This window comes from Hyla sarda, unplaced genomic scaffold (genome assembly GCF_029499605.1).
Source record: "Hyla sarda isolate aHylSar1 unplaced genomic scaffold, aHylSar1.hap1 scaffold_336, whole genome shotgun sequence".
In the NCBI taxonomy this organism is placed as follows: domain Eukaryota; kingdom Metazoa; phylum Chordata; class Amphibia; order Anura; family Hylidae; genus Hyla; species Hyla sarda.
The window spans coordinates 147,916-160,680 of NW_026610109.1; the positions used below are offsets into that span (position 1 = coordinate 147,916).

Sequence of the window (12,765 nt, forward strand, 5' to 3'; positions counted from 1 at the left end):
GGCCCACAGGGCTGGCTAGCTGGCTAGCCAGCAAGCAGGTAGCAATGAAAGTAGGAATCTTTCTTTTTAACCCTGTAAGGGGGTGGTGCACTGTACCCGAAGATACTGCCATATCGGGTCAATGCATAGGGCGACGGAAGCAAGCTTCGAAATCGGCCCCCGTTCTCAAAAATCCATTTAATATATGGTCCCCAGATAGGGGACGTATCAGATATTAAACTGATAAGAACAGATACTACACTTGATCTTAGCCAAAAGGCCGAGAAGCGATAACCGTGAAAGGGGCGGGCCCAACAAGGTGCCCTTCATGGGCACTATCACTGCTTGCTGTCAGGGAGGCTGCCAGACAATTTTCCATGCACACTCTGGGCTGGGGGGCAGTCAACCACCAGTACACACAGCAGAACCTAAACCCATACCATTATTGCTAAGCAGCAAGACAGGGGCCCATTGCACTCCCACGGGGCCTTTTTAAATGCAATCCATAACCCGGATTTGCCAGGAACCCTTCTTACTCCTCCTACTTGCATGTGACACTGGGCTTAGGATCTGCATAGGAAACACACACACAAGCACACACCTACCTTTGTTGCCTGCAGATGCCTCCTTGGCTGTCCCCAAACGGTATCAAACCAACACCCACGGGAAGCTGTAAGCATAGAGGACATGCCTGCACCCCATTGGACTTACCTGTGTGGGTTAAATCCGGGTTATTTGACAACCTATGGCGGTGATGGTTCTGCTCAGGCAGAGCAGTGCTGATGCTCCTCATAAAGCTGTCGCTGCTGTGAAGGTTCTAGGTGACATCACAAATCCCTATGGTTACATACACAACAAAGCTGGGTTGTTGTTGTTTACACTCTGCAAGGCCTGTGGAAGTGAGTGACATCATAGCACTGTAGTTCTGAGGGTTCTAGATGGATGCAACAATCTCCTGTTGCTTCTATGAAGGCCATAATAGACGACATCACCAAACAGCTCCATAGTCACATACACAGCAAAGGAGAGATGTTGTTTACACCTAGTGATGTCAGTGGTATTGAGTGACATCACAGCACAGTGCTAAGGCTCCTGGGCCTGGACACAGCAGCGGCTGCAATATCTCAACGGAGAATACGTTTATATATATGTGTGTGTGTGCGCGTATATATATATATATATATATATATATATATATATATATATATATTTCTCCGCCGAAATCACTTTTAAACCCATTTCCACCTTTTTTTCCCTTCTCTTCCTCTTACTTTTTTTTCACGTTTTTTTACGTTTTTCTCATTTTCGCCTCTTTTCTGGGCGTATTATTCTTCTTTTTCTTCTTTTTTTTCGTCTAATGCATACCCCATCAGTGCAGCAATGCTTATTCAATACCGCCAGCAGATGGAGACACTGGGGGATAATTTTCTAAGGATTTATACTGATTTTTCCTGTCTGAATTTGTCGCACAGAAAGTTGCAGGCCAAATATGTGTGACATTTCTGCGACTTTAGCTTCTAGAGCATTTTTACAACATTATACATAGGTGCTGAATACATAAAAAGCGACTGTTCAGCGACAGACAAGTCGCATCGGCTGAAAGTAGGCCAGAATGTCAGTCCATGTTGGAGCAGGTTTAGATACAGTCTAAAGTATAGATCTCAAAGTCTGTGCACAGAATTTAGCAAGGGCCTCGCACCTTCTGATGCATCAGGTAGGTGCACAATAGCATAGCCTAACCCTCTGTACTTTGGTCTATATTGATGCGGGACATAGACAGCCAGCTGATGACCAATCCATTAGTGCAATGGATGGCTGGAAGCATTTGTCTTTGCCTTTGCAATACCACAGAAGCAATGCATGGTCAATGTACAGCAATGACACACCTGTGTGAACAGCCAGGAGACCCCCCCCCCCCCCCATGTTATGTTACATAGTTACATAGTTAGTACGGTCGAAAAAAGACATATGTCCATCAAGTTCAACCAGGGAATTAAGGGGTAGGGGTGTGGCGCGATATTGGGGAAGGGATGAGATTTTATATTTCTTCATAAGCATTAATCTTATTTTGTCAATTAGGAACATTCAGCACCCACCCGCTATCAAGGCAGCTGCCTATCATGTCATGCCCTACCTGCACAGGTGTGCTGGCTACTCAAATGATCCAATTAAGGAGGCCATTTAGTCAGCAGCAGCAGAAGTCCTGTGCCTGGACGCTCCAACAGCGGCCAGACACAAGCAGAAGCAGAAGCAGCAGAAGCAGCAGCAGCACCACCTTTTGTTTTTTGGCTGCAGCAGCAGCAAGGCCCACAGGGCTGGCTAGCTGGCTAGCCAGCAAGCAGGTAGCAATGAAAGTAGGAATCTTTCTTTTTAACCCTGTAAGGGGGTGGTGCACTGTACCCGAAGATACTGCCATATCGGGTCAATGCATAGGGCGACGGAAGCAAGCTTCGAAATCGGCCCCCGTTCTCAAAAATCCATTTAATATATGGTCCCCAGATAGGGGACGTATCAGATATTAAACTGATAAGAACAGATACTACACTTGATCTTAGCCAAAAGGCCGAGAAGCGATAACCGTGAAAGGGGCGGGCCCAACAAGGTGCCCTTCATGGGCACTATCACTGCTTGCTGTCAGGGAGGCTGCCAGACAATTTTCCATGCACACTCTGGTCTGGGGGGCAGTCAACCACCAGTACACACAGCAGAACCTAAACCCATACCATTATTGCTAAGCAGCAAGACAGGGGCCCATTGCACTCCCACGGGGCCTTTTTAAATGCAATCCATAACCCGGATTTGCCAGGAACCCTTCTTACTCCTCCTACTTGCATGTGACACTGGGCTTAGGATCTGCATAGGAAACACACACACAAGCACACACCTACCTTTGTTGCCTGCAGATGCCTCCTTGGCTGTCCCCAAACGGTATCAAACCAACACCCACGGGAAGCTGTAAGCATAGAGGACATGCCTGCACCCCATTGGACTTACCTGTGTGGGTTAAATCCGGGTTATTTGACAACCTATGGCGGTGATGGTTCTGCTCAGGCAGAGCAGTGCTGATGCTCCTCATAAAGCTGTCGCTGCTGTGAAGGTTCTAGGTGACATCACAAATCCCTATGGTTACATACACAACAAAGCTGGGTTGTTGTTGTTTACACTCTGCAAGGCCTGTGGAAGTGAGTGACATCATAGCACTGTAGTTCTGAGGGTTCTAGATGGATGCAACAATCTCCTGTTGCTTCTATGAAGGCCATAATAGACGACATCACCAAACAGCTCCATAGTCACATACACAGCAAAGGAGAGATGTTGTTTACACCTAGTGATGTCAGTGGTATTGAGTGACATCACAGCACAGTGCTAAGGCTCCTGGGCCTGGACACAGCAGCGGCTGCAATATCTCAACGGAGAATACGTTTATATATATGTGTGTGTGTGCGCGTATATATATATATATATATATATATTTCTCCGCCGAAATCACTTTTAAACCCATTTCCACCTTTTTTTCCCTTCTCTTCCTCTTACTTTTTTTTCACGTTTTTTTACGTTTTTCTCCTTTTCGCCTCTTTTCTGGGCGTATTATTCTTCTTTTTCTTCTTTTTTTTCGTCTAATGCATACCCCATCAGTGCAGCAATGCTTATTCAATACCGCCAGCAGATGGAGACACTGGGGGATAATTTTCTAAGGATTTATACTGATTTTTCCTGTCTGAATTTGTCGCACAGAAAGTTGCAGGCCAAATATGTGTGACATTTCTGCGACTTTAGCTTCTAGAGCATTTTTACAACATTATACATAGGTGCTGAATACATAAAAAGCGACTGTTCAGCGACAGACAAGTCGCATCGGCTGAAAGTAGGCCAGAATGTCAGTCCATGTTGGAGCAGGTTTAGATACAGTCTAAAGTATAGATCTCAAAGTCTGTGCACAGAATTTAGCAAGGGCCTCGCACCTTCTGATGCATCAGGTAGGTGCACAATAGCATAGCCTAACCCTCTGTACTTTGGTCTATATTGATGCGGGACATAGACAGCCAGCTGATGACCAATCCATTAGTGCAATGGATGGCTGGAAGCATTTGTCTTTGCCTTTGCAATACCACAGAAGCAATGCATGGTCAATGTACAGCAATGACACACCTGTGTGAACAGCCAGGAGACCCCCCCCCCCCCCCCCATGTTATGTTACATAGTTACATAGTTAGTACGGTCGAAAAAAGACATATGTCCATCAAGTTCAACCAGGGAATTAAGGGGTAGGGGTGTGGCGCGATATTGGGGAAGGGATGAGATTTTATATTTCTTCATAAGCATTAATCTTATTTTGTCAATTAGGAACATTCAGCACCCACCCGCTATCAAGGCAGCTGCCTATCATGTCATGCCCTACCTGCACAGGTGTGCTGGCTACTCAAATGATCCAATTAAGGAGGCCATTTAGTCAGCAGCAGCAGAAGTCCTGTGCCTGGACGCTCCAACAGCGGCCAGACACAAGCAGAAGCAGAAGCAGCAGAAGCAGCAGCAGCACCACCTTTTGTTTTTTGGCTGCAGCAGCAGCAAGGCCCACAGGGCTGGCTAGCTGGCTAGCCAGCAAGCAGGTAGCAATGAAAGTAGGAATCTTTCTTTTTAACCCTGTAAGGGGGTGGTGCACTGTACCCGAAGATACTGCCATATCGGGTCAATGCATAGGGCGACGGAAGCAAGCTTCGAAATCGGCCCCCGTTCTCAAAAATCCATTTAATATATGGTCCCCAGATAGGGGACGTATCAGATATTAAACTGATAAGAACAGATACTACACTTGATCTTAGCCAAAAGGCCGAGAAGCGATAACCGTGAAAGGGGCGGGCCCAACAAGGTGCCCTTCATGGGCACTATCACTGCTTGCTGTCAGGGAGGCTGCCAGACAATTTTCCATGCACACTCTGGGCTGGGGGGCAGTCAACCACCAGTACACACAGCAGAACCTAAACCCATACCATTATTGCTAAGCAGCAAGACAGGGGCCCATTGCACTCCCACGGGGCCTTTTTAAATGCAATCCATAACCCGGATTTGCCAGGAACCCTTCTTACTCCTCCTACTTGCATGTGACACTGGGCTTAGGATCTGCATAGGAAACACACACACAAGCACACACCTACCTTTGTTGCCTGCAGATGCCTCCTTGGCTGTCCCCAAACGGTATCAAACCAACACCCACGGGAAGCTGTAAGCATAGAGGACATGCCTGCACCCCATTGGACTTACCTGTGTGGGTTAAATCCGGGTTATTTGACAACCTATGGCGGTGATGGTTCTGCTCAGGCAGAGCAGTGCTGATGCTCCTCATAAAGCTGTCGCTGCTGTGAAGGTTCTAGGTGACATCACAAATCCCTATGGTTACATACACAACAAAGCTGGGTTGTTGTTGTTTACACTCTGCAAGGCCTGTGGAAGTGAGTGACATCATAGCACTGTAGTTCTGAGGGTTCTAGATGGATGCAACAATCTCCTGTTGCTTCTATGAAGGCCATAATAGACGACATCACCAAACAGCTCCATAGTCACATACACAGCAAAGGAGAGATGTTGTTTACACCTAGTGATGTCAGTGGTATTGAGTGACATCACAGCACAGTGCTAAGGCTCCTGGGCCTGGACACAGCAGCGGCTGCAATATCTCAACGGAGAATACGTTTATATATATGTGTGTGTGTGCGCGTATATATATATATATATATATATATATATATATATATATATATATTTCTCCGCCGAAATCACTTTTAAACCCATTTCCACCTTTTTTTCCCTTCTCTTCCTCTTACTTTTTTTTCACGTTTTTTTACGTTTTTCTCCTTTTCGCCTCTTTTCTGGGCGTATTATTCTTCTTTTTCTTCTTTTTTTTCGTCTAATGCATACCCCATCAGTGCAGCAATGCTTATTCAATACCGCCAGCAGATGGAGACACTGGGGGATAATTTTCTAAGGATTTATACTGATTTTTCCTGTCTGAATTTGCCGCACAGAAAGTTGCAGGCCAAATATGTGTGACATTTCTGCGACTTTAGCTTCTAGAGCATTTTTACAACACTATACATAGGTGCTGAATACATAAAAAGCGACTGTTCAGCGACAGACAAGTCGCATCGGCTGAAAGTAGGCCAGAATGTCAGTCCATGTTGGAGCAGGTTTAGATACAGTCTAAAGTATAGATCTCAAAGTCTGTGCACAGAATTTAGCAAGGGCCTCGCACCTTCTGATGCATCAGGTAGGTGCACAATAGCATAGCCTAACCCTCTGTACTTTGGTCTATATTGATGCGGGACATAGACAGCCAGCTGATGACCAATCCATTAGTGCAATGGATGGCTGGAAGCATTTGTCTTTGCCTTTGCAATACCACAGAAGCAATGCATGGTCAATGTACAGCAATGACACACCTGTGTGAACAGCCAGGAGACCCCCCCCCCCCCCCCCATGTTATGTTACATAGTTACATAGTTAGTACGGTCGAAAAAAGACATATGTCCATCAAGTTCAACCAGGGAATTAAGGGGTAGGGGTGTGGCGCGATATTGGGGAAGGGATGAGATTTTATATTTCTTCATAAGCATTAATCTTATTTTGTCAATTAGGAACATTCAGCACCCACCCGCTATCAAGGCAGCTGCCTATCATGTCATGCCCTACCTGCACAGGTGTGCTGGCTACTCAAATGATCCAATTAAGGAGGCCATTTAGTCAGCAGCAGCAGAAGTCCTGTGCCTGGACGCTCCAACAGCGGCCAGACACAAGCAGAAGCAGCAGAAGCAGCAGCAGCACCACCTTTTGTTTTTTGGCTGCAGCAGCAGCAAGGCCCACAGGGCTGGCTAGCTGGCTAGCCAGCAAGCAGGTAGCAATGAAAGTAGGAATCTTTCTTTTTAACCCTGTAAGGGGGTGGTGCACTGTACCCGAAGATACTGCCATATCGGGTCAATGCATAGGGCGACGGAAGCAAGCTTCGAAATCGGCCCCCGTTCTCAAAAATCCATTTAATATATGGTCCCCAGATAGGGGACGTATCAGATATTAAACTGATAAGAACAGATACTACACTTGATCTTAGCCAAAAGGCCGAGAAGCGATAACCGTGAAAGGGGCGGGCCCAACAAGGTGCCCTTCATGGGCACTATCACTGCTTGCTGTCAGGGAGGCTGCCAGACAATTTTCCATGCACACTCTGGGCTGGGGGGCAGTCAACCACCAGTACACACAGCAGAACCTAAACCCATACCATTATTGCTAAGCAGCAAGACAGGGGCCCATTGCACTCCCACGGGGCCTTTTTAAATGCAATCCATAACCCGGATTTGCCAGGAACCCTTCTTACTCCTCCTACTTGCATGTGACACTGGGCTTAGGATCTGCATAGGAAACACACACACAAGCACACACCTACCTTTGTTGCCTGCAGATGCCTCCTTGGCTGTCCCCAAACGGTATCAAACCAACACCCACGGGAAGCTGTAAGCATAGAGGACATGCCTGCACCCCATTGGACTTACCTGTGTGGGTTAAATCCGGGTTATTTGACAACCTATGGCGGTGATGGTTCTGCTCAGGCAGAGCAGTGCTGATGCTCCTCATAAAGCTGTCGCTGCTGTGAAGGTTCTAGGTGACATCACAAATCCCTATGGTTACATACACAACAAAGCTGGGTTGTTGTTGTTTACACTCTGCAAGGCCTGTGGAAGTGAGTGACATCATAGCACTGTAGTTCTGAGGGTTCTAGATGGATGCAACAATCTCCTGTTGCTTCTATGAAGGCCATAATAGACAACATCACCAAACAGCTCCATAGTCACATACACAGCAAAGGAGAGATGTTGTTTACACCTAGTGATGTCAGTGGTATTGAGTGACATCACAGCACAGTGCTAAGGCTCCTGGGCCTGGACACAGCAGCGGCTGCAATATCTCAACGGAGAATACGTTTATATATATGTGTGTGTGTGCGCGTATATATATATATATATATATATATTTCTCCGCCGAAATCACTTTTAAACCCATTTCCACCTTTTTTTCCCTTCTCTTCCTCTTACTTTTTTTTCACGTTTTTTTACGTTTTTCTCCTTTTCGCCTCTTTTCTGGGCGTATTATTCTTCTTTTTCTTCTTTTTTTTCGTCTAATGCATACCCCATCAGTGCAGCAATGCTTATTCAATACCGCCAGCAGATGGAGACACTGGGGGATAATTTTCTAAGGATTTATACTGATTTTTCCTGTCTGAATTTGTCGCACAGAAAGTTGCAGGCCAAATATGTGTGACATTTCTGCGACTTTAGCTTCTAGAGCATTTTTACAACATTATACATAGGTGCTGAATACATAAAAAGCGACTGTTCAGCGACAGACAAGTCGCATCGGCTGAAAGTAGGCCAGAATGTCAGTCCATGTTGGAGCAGGTTTAGATACAGTCTAAAGTATAGATCTCAAAGTCTGTGCACAGAATTTAGCAAGGGCCTCGCACCTTCTGATGCATCAGGTAGGTGCACAATAGCATAGCCTAACCCTCTGTACTTTGGTCTATATTGATGCGGGACATAGACAGCCAGCTGATGACCAATCCATTAGTGCAATGGATGGCTGGAAGCATTTGTCTTTGCCTTTGCAATACCACAGAAGCAATGCATGGTCAATGTACAGCAATGACACACCTGTGTGAACAGCCAGGAGACCCCCCCCCCCCCCCCCCCATGTTATGTTACATAGTTACATAGTTAGTACGGTCGAAAAAAGACATATGTCCATCAAGTTCAACCAGGGAATTAAGGGGTAGGGGTGTGGCGCGATATTGGGGAAGGGATGAGATTTTATATTTCTTCATAAGCATTAATCTTATTTTGTCAATTAGGAACATTCAGCACCCACCCGCTATCAAGGCAGCTGCCTATCATGTCATGCCCTACCTGCACAGGTGTGCTGGCTACTCAAATGATCCAATTAAGGAGGCCATTTAGTCAGCAGCAGCAGAAGTCCTGTGCCTGGACGCTCCAACAGCGGCCAGACACAAGCAGAAGCAGAAGCAGCAGAAGCAGCAGCAGCACCACCTTTTGTTTTTTGGCTGCAGCAGCAGCAAGGCCCACAGGGCTGGCTAGCTGGCTAGCCAGCAAGCAGGTAGCAATGAAAGTAGGAATCTTTCTTTTTAACCCTGTAAGGGGGTGGTGCACTGTACCCGAAGATACTGCCATATCGGGTCAATGCATAGGGCGACGGAAGCAAGCTTCGAAATCGGCCCCCGTTCTCAAAAATCCATTTAATATATGGTCCCCAGATAGGGGACGTATCAGATATTAAACTGATAAGAACAGATACTACACTTGATCTTAGCCAAAAGGCCGAGAAGCGATAACCGTGAAAGGGGCGGGCCCAACAAGGTGCCCTTCATGGGCACTATCACTGCTTGCTGTCAGGGAGGCTGCCAGACAATTTTCCATGCACACTCTGGGCTGGGGGGCAGTCAACCACCAGTACACACAGCAGAACCTAAACCCATACCATTATTGCTAAGCAGCAAGACAGGGGCCCATTGCACTCCCACGGGGCCTTTTTAAATGCAATCCATAACCCGGATTTGCCAGGAACCCTTCTTACTCCTCCTACTTGCATGTGACACTGGGCTTAGGATCTGCATAGGAAACACACACACAAGCACACACCTACCTTTGTTGCCTGCAGATGCCTCCTTGGCTGTCCCCAAACGGTATCAAACCAACACCCACGGGAAGCTGTAAGCATAGAGGACATGCCTGCACCCCATTGGACTTACCTGTGTGGGTTAAATCCGGGTTATTTGACAACCTATGGCGGTGATGGTTCTGCTCAGGCAGAGCAGTGCTGATGCTCCTCATAAAGCTGTCGCTGCTGTGAAGGTTCTAGGTGACATCACAAATCCCTATGGTTACATACACAACAAAGCTGGGTTGTTGTTGTTTACACTCTGCAAGGCCTGTGGAAGTGAGTGACATCATAGCACTGTAGTTCTGAGGGTTCTAGATGGATGCAACAATCTCCTGTTGCTTCTATGAAGGCCATAATAGACGACATCACCAAACAGCTCCATAGTCACATACACAGCAAAGGAGAGATGTTGTTTACACCTAGTGATGTCAGTGGTATTGAGTGACATCACAGCACAGTGCTAAGGCTCCTGGGCCTGGACACAGCAGCGGCTGCAATATCTCAACGGAGAATACGTTTATATATATGTGTGTGTGTGCGCGTATATATATATATATATATATATATATATATATATATATATATATTTCTCCGCCGAAATCACTTTTAAACCCATTTCCACCTTTTTTTCCCTTCTCTTCCTCTTACTTTTTTTTCACGTTTTTTTACGTTTTTCTCCTTTTCGCCTCTTTTCTGGGCGTATTATTCTTCTTTTTCTTCTTTTTTTTCGTCTAATGCATACCCCATCAGTGCAGCAATGCTTATTCAATACCGCCAGCAGATGGAGACACTGGGGGATAATTTTCTAAGGATTTATACTGATTTTTCCTGTCTGAATTTGCCGCACAGAAAGTTGCAGGCCAAATATGTGTGACATTTCTGCGACTTTAGCTTCTAGAGCATTTTTACAACACTATACATAGGTGCTGAATACATAAAAAGCGACTGTTCAGCGACAGACAAGTCGCATCGGCTGAAAGTAGGCCAGAATGTCAGTCCATGTTGGAGCAGGTTTAGATACAGTCTAAAGTATAGATCTCAAAGTCTGTGCACAGAATTTAGCAAGGGCCTCGCACCTTCTGATGCATCAGGTAGGTGCACAATAGCATAGCCTAACCCTCTGTACTTTGGTCTATATTGATGCGGGACATAGACAGCCAGCTGATGACCAATCCATTAGTGCAATGGATGGCTGGAAGCATTTGTCTTTGCCTTTGCAATACCACAGAAGCAATGCATGGTCAATGTACAGCAATGACACACCTGTGTGAACAGCCAGGAGACCCCCCCCCCCCCCATGTTATGTTACATAGTTACATAGTTAGTACGGTCGAAAAAAGACATATGTCCATCAAGTTCAACCAGGGAATTAAGGGGTAGGGGTGTGGCGCGATATTGGGGAAGGGATGAGATTTTATATTTCTTCATAAGCATTAATCTTATTTTGTCAATTAGGAACATTCAGCACCCACCCGCTATCAAGGCAGCTGCCTATCATGTCATGCCCTACCTGCACAGGTGTGCTGGCTACTCAAATGATCCAATTAAGGAGGCCATTTAGTCAGCAGCAGCAGAAGTCCTGTGCCTGGACGCTCCAACAGCGGCCAGACACAAGCAGAAGCAGCAGAAGCAGCAGCAGCACCACCTTTTGTTTTTTGGCTGCAGCAGCAGCAAGGCCCACAGGGCTGGCTAGCTGGCTAGCCAGCAAGCAGGTAGCAATGAAAGTAGGAATCTTTCTTTTTAACCCTGTAAGGGGGTGGTGCACTGTACCCGAAGATACTGCCATATCGGGTCAATGCATAGGGCGACGGAAGCAAGCTTCGAAATCGGCCCCCGTTCTCAAAAATCCATTTAATATATGGTCCCCAGATAGGGGACGTATCAGATATTAAACTGATAAGAACAGATACTACACTTGATCTTAGCCAAAAGGCCGAGAAGCGATAACCGTGAAAGGGGCGGGCCCAACAAGGTGCCCTTCATGGGCACTATCACTGCTTGCTGTCAGGGAGGCTGCCAGACAATTTTCCATGCACACTCTGGGCTGGGGGGCAGTCAACCACCAGTACACACAGCAGAACCTAAACCCATACCATTATTGCTAAGCAGCAAGACAGGGGCCCATTGCACTCCCACGGGGCCTTTTTAAATGCAATCCATAACCCGGATTTGCCAGGAACCCTTCTTACTCCTCCTACTTGCATGTGACACTGGGCTTAGGATCTGCATAGGAAACACACACACAAGCACACACCTACCTTTGTTGCCTGCAGATGCCTCCTTGGCTGTCCCCAAACGGTATCAAACCAACACCCACGGGAAGCTGTAAGCATAGAGGACATGCCTGCACCCCATTGGACTTACCTGTGTGGGTTAAATCCGGGTTATTTGACAACCTATGGCGGTGATGGTTCTGCTCAGGCAGAGCAGTGCTGATGCTCCTCATAAAGCTGTCGCTGCTGTGAAGGTTCTAGGTGACATCACAAATCCCTATGGTTACATACACAACAAAGCTGGGTTGTTGTTGTTTACACTCTGCAAGGCCTGTGGAAGTGAGTGACATCATAGCACTGTAGTTCTGAGGGTTCTAGATGGATGCAACAATCTCCTGTTGCTTCTATGAAGGCCATAATAGACAACATCACCAAACAGCTCCATAGTCACATACACAGCAAAGGAGAGATGTTGTTTACACCTAGTGATGTCAGTGGTATTGAGTGACATCACAGCACAGTGCTAAGGCTCCTGGGCCTGGACACAGCAGCGGCTGCAATATCTCAACGGAGAATACGTTTATATATATGTGTGTGTGTGCGCGTATATATATATATATATATATATATATATATATATATATATTTCTCCGCCGAAATCACTTTTAAACCCATTTCCACCTTTTTTTCCCTTCTCTTCCTCTTACTTTTTTTTCACGTTTTTTTACGTTTTTCTCCTTTTCGCCTCTTTTCTGGGCGTATTATTCTTCTTTTTCTTCTTTTTTTTCGTCTAATGCATACCCCATCAGTGCAGCAATGCTTATTCAATACCGCCAGCAGATGGAGACACTGGGGG

General features: G+C 46.3%; 6 non-coding genes across 6 annotated transcripts; all 6 read right to left on the reverse strand.

Moving 5' to 3' along the window:
- Positions 1–80: 80 nt before the first annotated feature.
- Positions 81–271, reverse strand: LOC130330497 (U2 spliceosomal RNA). The gene has a single exon (XR_008873640.1). It is a non-coding gene; the product is annotated as a U2 spliceosomal RNA (small nuclear RNA).
- Positions 272–2,363: 2,092 nt separating this feature from the next.
- LOC130330498 (U2 spliceosomal RNA) lies at positions 2,364–2,554 on the reverse strand. The gene has a single exon (XR_008873641.1). It is a non-coding gene; the product is annotated as a U2 spliceosomal RNA (small nuclear RNA).
- A 2,074-nt stretch (positions 2,555–4,628) lies between these two features.
- On the reverse strand, positions 4,629–4,819 carry LOC130330499 (U2 spliceosomal RNA). The gene has a single exon (XR_008873642.1). It is a non-coding gene; the product is annotated as a U2 spliceosomal RNA (small nuclear RNA).
- Positions 4,820–6,907: 2,088 nt separating this feature from the next.
- LOC130330500 (U2 spliceosomal RNA) lies at positions 6,908–7,098 on the reverse strand. The gene has a single exon (XR_008873643.1). It is a non-coding gene; the product is annotated as a U2 spliceosomal RNA (small nuclear RNA).
- A 2,076-nt stretch (positions 7,099–9,174) lies between these two features.
- LOC130330502 (U2 spliceosomal RNA) lies at positions 9,175–9,365 on the reverse strand. Its single transcript, XR_008873645.1, has one exon. It is a non-coding gene; the product is annotated as a U2 spliceosomal RNA (small nuclear RNA).
- Positions 9,366–11,450: 2,085 nt separating this feature from the next.
- On the reverse strand, positions 11,451–11,641 carry LOC130330503 (U2 spliceosomal RNA). Its single transcript, XR_008873646.1, has one exon. It is a non-coding gene; the product is annotated as a U2 spliceosomal RNA (small nuclear RNA).
- Between the last annotated feature and the right edge of the window lie 1,124 nt (positions 11,642–12,765).